This window comes from Hypanus sabinus, chromosome 3 (genome assembly GCF_030144855.1).
Source record: "Hypanus sabinus isolate sHypSab1 chromosome 3, sHypSab1.hap1, whole genome shotgun sequence".
NCBI lineage: Eukaryota > Metazoa > Chordata > Chondrichthyes > Myliobatiformes > Dasyatidae > Hypanus > Hypanus sabinus.
Genome location: NC_082708.1, coordinates 170,454,390 through 170,460,678, shown reverse-complemented (window position 1 = coordinate 170,460,678; position 6,289 = coordinate 170,454,390).

The window sequence follows — 6,289 nt, the reverse complement described above, 5'->3', positions numbered from 1 at the left end:
TTCCTCCAACGTGAGTGAGGCTTCATCACGACAGTGGAGGAGGACATGGATGGACATATCCAGAATGCGGACACCCTGTAAATGATTGGCGAAGCTGTCTCCAGAAGTTGGAGGCAAAGTGGATGAAATCAATGAGCTCAGCGTGGGTACAGGAACTTCTACCCTGCCCTCAAATCCACCTGGTCCACTTCCGACACCTCGCTTCCCTTTCTCAATCTCACTATCTCTATCTCTGGAGAGAGCTTATCCACCGATGTCTATTACAAACCCATGGACTCTCACAGCTACCTGGACTACACATCGTCCAACCCTACTACTTGTAAAAACATCATCCCCTTTTCACAATTCCTCCGTCTCCGCTGCATCTGTTCTCAGGATGAGGCCTTTGAATCTAGAACAAATGTGATGTCCTCCTCTTTCAAAGAGATGGGCTTCCCTTCCTCCACCATCAATGCTGCCCTCAACCGCATTTCTCACACATCTGTTCATACCCCATTCTCCTGCCACCCTACCAGGGATAGGGTTTCCCTTGTCCTAACCTAGCACCCCACCAGCCTCCACATCCAACACATAGTTCTCCAAAACTTTTGCCACCTCCAACAGGATCCCACACTAAGCCCATCTTTTCCTCTGTCCCCAACCCCCCCCCCCACGCTTTCTGCTTTCTGCAGGGATTGCTCCCCACATGACTCCCTTGTCATTCATCGCTCCCCACTGATCTCCCTTCTGGCACTTATCCTTGCATGCGAAGCAAGTGCTACACCTGCCCCTACTCCTCTCCCTCACTATGTCTCAGGGCCCTAAGCTTTCCTTCTGTGAGTCTGTTGAGGTCATTTGCTGTGTTTGCTGCTCGCGGTGTGGCCTCCTGTATATCAGTGAGACCCCACATAGATTGGGAGATTGCTTTGCTGAGCATCTACGCTCCATCCACCAGCAAAAAGTGGGATTTCCCAGTGGCCACACATTTTAATTCCACTTCCCATTCCCATTCCGATATGTCCGTCCATGGCCTCCTCCACTGTTACGATGAGGCCACACTTAGGTTGGAGGAACAACACCTTATATTCCGTTTGGTTAGCCTTCAACCTGATGGCATGAACATCAAATTCTCAGACTTCCAGGAATGCCTTCTACACCACCCCCTTCACCATTTCCCATCCCCTTTTCCCTCTTTCACCTGATCTCCTTGCTGGCCCATCATCTCCCCCTGGTGCTCCACCACCCCCCTTCTCTTTCTTCCATGGCCTTCTGTCTCTTTCACCAATCAACTTCCCAATTCTTTACTTCATCCCTCCCCCTCCAAGTTTCACCTATCACCTGGTGTTTCTCTCTTCCCTCCACCCACCTTTTAAATCTACTCCTCAGTTTTTTCTTTCCCCCAGTCCTGCCGATGGGTTTCAGCTGGAAATGTTGACTGTACTTTTTTCCATAGATGCTGCCTGACCTGCTGAGTTCCTCCAGCGTTTTGTGTGTGTTGCTCTGATTTCCAGTATCTGCAGATTTTCTCTTGTTTATGGATTGGGACAGGCTGTTTCCTGGTAGAAGTGTGCTTGGTAAGTGAGGGGCCTTCGAAAGTGAAATTCTGAGAGAACAAAGCTTGTATGTGTCTATTAGAATAAAAGGCAAAGATAACATGTTTATGGAACCTTGCATGAAGCTGCAGTAGCAGACAAGGTGAGGGAGAATCCCAAGGGATTCTATGGATATGTTAAGAACAAAAGGATTGCAAGGGACAAAATTGATCCTCTGGAAGATCAGAATGGTAACCTGAGTGTAGAGTCAAAAGAGATGGGGGAGATCTTAAATAAACTGTTTGTATCTGTGTTTACTCAGGAGACAGACAGAGTCAATAGAAGTGGGGGAAAGTAGCATTAACATCATGGACCCTATACCAATTACAGAGGAGGAATTGTTTGCTGCTCTGAGGAAAATTAAAGTGAATAAATCCCCAGGGCCTGACTAGGTGTTCCCATAGAACAGAAGGAGGCAAGTGCAGGAATTGTTGGGGACCCGAGCATAGATATTTAAATCATCTTTAGCGACAGATGAGATACTGAAGGATTGGAGGACAGCCAATGTTGTTCCAGTGTATAAGAAAGGCTCTAAAAATGAAACAGGAAGTTACAGGCCATTGAGCCTGACATCAGTTGTGGGAAAGTTATCAGAAGGTATTCTAAGGGGCCAGATATATGAGTATTTGGATAGACATGGACTGGTTAGGGATAGTCAGCATTGTAGGTCATTTCTAAGCAATCTTATAGAGTTTTTTGAGGAAGTTACCAGAGAAGCCAGAGAGATCATTGTAGATCATTGTCTCTCTGACTGGAGGCCTGTGACTAGTTGAATGCTGCAGGGATCAGTGCTAAGTCCATTGTTGTTTGTTATTTATATCAACGACCATGATGATAATGTGGTTAACTGGATCAGCAGATTAGCGGATGACACCAAGATTGGGGTTATAATGGACAGCAAGGAAGGCTATTGTGGCTTGCAGTGGGATCTAGGCTGTAAAATGACAGAGGAAATTTAATGCAGACAAGTGCAAGGTGCTGCACTTCGGTAGGACCAACCAGGGCAGGGCACTGAGGAGCGTGGTAGAACAAAGGGATTTGGGAATATTGGTCCATAATTCATTGAAAGTAGCATCGCACATAGATAAGGTTGTAAAGAAAGCGTCTGGCATGTTTGCCTTCATGAATCAAAGTTTTGACAACAGGAGATGAGATGTTATCTTCAAGTTGTATAAGATATTAATGAGGCCTAATTTGGTATTGTGTGCAGCTTTGATCATCTACCTATAGGCAAGATGAAAGAGTAGAGAGAAAATTTACAAGTATTTTGCTGGGTCTGGAGGACCTGAAATATAAGGAATGATTGAATAGGTTAGGACTTTATTCCTTGGAATGTAAAAGATTGAGAGGAGATTTCTTAGAGATACAAAATTATGAATAGTATAGATAGGGTAAATGCAAGCAGGCTTTTTTCCACTGAGGCTGTGTTGGACTACCATTAGAAGTCATGGGTCAATGAAGAAAGGTGAAAAGTTGATTGGGAACATGAGGGAAACTTCTTCACTCAGAGGGTTGTGAGAGTGTGGAAAAAACTGCCCGCACAAGTGGTAGAAGCAAGCTCAAATTCATTGTTTTTTTAGAAAGATTTGGATTAGTACATGCATTGTAGGAGTATGGTCCTACTTCAGGTTGATGGAAGTAGGTTACTTAAATGGTTCTGCACAGACTAGATGGGCCAAAGGGCCTGTTTCTGCACTGTACTTTTCAATGACTATGACTGTATATCACCATAAACTAACTTAAGATTCATTTGCTTCTAGGCATTTACTATAGTACAGCAAAATACAATTGTAGGCTTTTCCATTCTTGTAGGTGTTTCCATACCAGGCTATAATGCAATCAGTCAGGATATTCTGCACTGTGCATCTACAGAAGTCTGTCAAAGTTTTAGATGACAGGTTGAATCTGTGCAGACCTCTAAGATAGTGGAGGCACTGTTGCAATGGCACTTATGTGCTGATCCCATAACTGACCTGCTGATGAATGCTGAACTGTAGTCAATGAAGAGCATCTTGGCATCCAGATGTTCCAAAGTTGTGTGAAGAGCTAATGAAGTGGCATCTGCTGTTGACCTGTTGAGCTGGTAGGCAAATTGAAGTGGATGTGACTATCTCCTCTGGCAGGAGTTGATATGTTTCAACACTGTGGCACCAGGACAGGTCCTTTGGCCAACAATATCTGTGTCAAACTCAATGCTGAATTTAACCAAATCTCTTCTGCCTGCACATGATCCATATCCTTCATTTCCAGAATATTTATGTGTCTGTTCAACAGCCACTGAAACGTCAGTATGCTATCTGTTACTCCTAGTATCCATCATAGGTACCTTCTACCCTTCTTTAAACATTCTCCCTCCCTAAATGGATGCAACATTTCTGGGGTAGTACAAAGAAGATACAAAGCAAAAACATACAGTCTCATACTCAGATTAGAGGTAACAAAAATTCCAGCAATAAGAATTAATGTATGAAACATCCAGATTTAAATGACGTGATACCTGCTACTCAAAACTAAGAAGCTGCTAGAAAAATACTGAAGCAACTCTACCATAATTGCTGGAAAATTCACTAAGCAATTACATATGTATAGGTGAATATATAAAAATACAAGCCAGCATAAGAAAATCAAATTACAAGAAAAATACAATTCTATACCCAAATCCAACAACAACAAATATCAGGCTCCAGGGAGGAGGTCAACATCGGTGATTCTACAACTTACAGATCCATTTTCAAAGATTCTCTACAATTCATGTTCTCAGTATTTTATTTATTTGCACAATTTGTCTTCTTTTGCACATTGGTTGTTGATGAGTTTTGTTTATGTATAAAGTTTCATATATTCAATTGTACTTCCTTATTTTATTATAAATCTCATCAAGAAAATGTATCTCAATGTAGTGCATTGTACATGGTAACAGATATGTACTTTGAGAATAAATTTCACTTTGTACTTTGAAGTTCCTAATGTTGAGATTTTCACCTCTGTTACGCACCAATAGACATCTGGAATTTGATTGCCAATTGACACAGACTGAAAAAGGGCATCACAGTGCTGCAGATAGCACAGCTGCTACGTCTCAGCTCCAGGAACCTGGATCAATCCTGACCTTCGGTACCACTTGTGTCAAACCTGTCGGTTCTTTCCATGACTCCATATGTACACTTTCTCCCAGCGTTTTGCTTTGCCCAAGGATGTTCAGGTTGGGAGATTATTTGAACTCTGTAAGATCGTTCCTGGTGTGTGAGTGTTAGATCTAACAGCAACGTGTCCAGAACAGGTTCTAAGGAAACACGGTCACAAGTGACTCCACAGATGCTGGAAATGTGAGCAACACACACAAGGTGCTGGAGGAACTTAGCAAGTCAGGCAGCATCAACAGAGGGGAATCAATAGTGAATGCTTTGGGCCAGAACCCTTCATTGGGATGAAATATTGTGATGAATGGAAAAACTTACAAAAAGTAGTGGGTCAGTCCAGTCACAGAAAACCCCCCCTCCACCATTGAGTATGTCTACAAGGAGTACTGCCAGACGAAAGCAACATCCATCATCAAGGGCCCTCACCATCCAGGTGATGCTCTGTTCTCGCTGCTGCCATGGTGCAAGAGGTGCAGGAGTCTTAGGCCCCATGCCAGCAGGTTCAGGAACAGCTACTGCCCTTCCACCAAGCGTCTCCTGAACTTCACTCAACTCTGAAATATTCAAGTACTCTACAACTTATGTTCCCACTATTATTTATTTACTTTTTTTTGTATTTGCACATTTTTTTTCTTTTGCTCATCACTTGGTTGTCAATCTTCTTGTGTTTTTTATTATTTCTATTGTATTTTTGTTCTACTTGAATGCCTGCAAGAAAGTGAGACTCAGGGTAGTAGATGATGACATTATATACTTTGATAATAAACTTACTTCCAACTTTATTTATTCTGTCTATAGATGCTGCCTCACTTGCTGAATTCCTCCAATGTAAATTACATAGAAAAACCATGGGGAAATGGCAATATTCCATCAGCCAGCATGGATTCCAGGGGCCGAATGGCCGAAGACACAAAGAAATATGGAAAAGAAATAAACTTTGAAATCCAAGTTCTGGACTAGTACAGTGTCTGTTTCTATCTAAATGTAAATTTATTAAAATTTAGGACATGCGTGTATTTTTTTTCCACTCCTGGTCATCTAACAGATACATCAGAGACCGTAGACAACACCATCCCACCGCTTTTCCTTAGCGATGAACAGTTCTATAAACTCCGAAGATGTTGAGAAATTATTGAAAATGTGACTTTGGAAGCTTACAGAAAACTCCGCCTTTCTTTCTTTGAACCTAGTACTCAATGATGCGTGCGGAGATTTTTTTGTCTCCGGCTCCAAAGTTCACACCCCCGCTCAGCAAGGGGGCTCGGGGGTGGGGGGGGGGGGTGTTTAAGGGGCAGCGCAAGTTGCTGAAAGATTAGACAACTTTTCCTTTGCCCTAAACGAAACATATTTCTCTGCGCTATCACTCGAAAACGTTTCCCTGTCGAACGTTCGTGTTATTTTAACGAGTTCGTGGTCATAAAGTGGTCCACGCTTTCTGCGTGCTTGGCACTGGGATGTTGCGATTACAGTCGGCATTGCAAAATGACAATAAAATGTCACCAGTAAGTTATGCAGAAGATGACTTGGTAGATAGTGGTGACGTCTGCGGCGGAGTATAAATAGAGGAAACGGACCCCA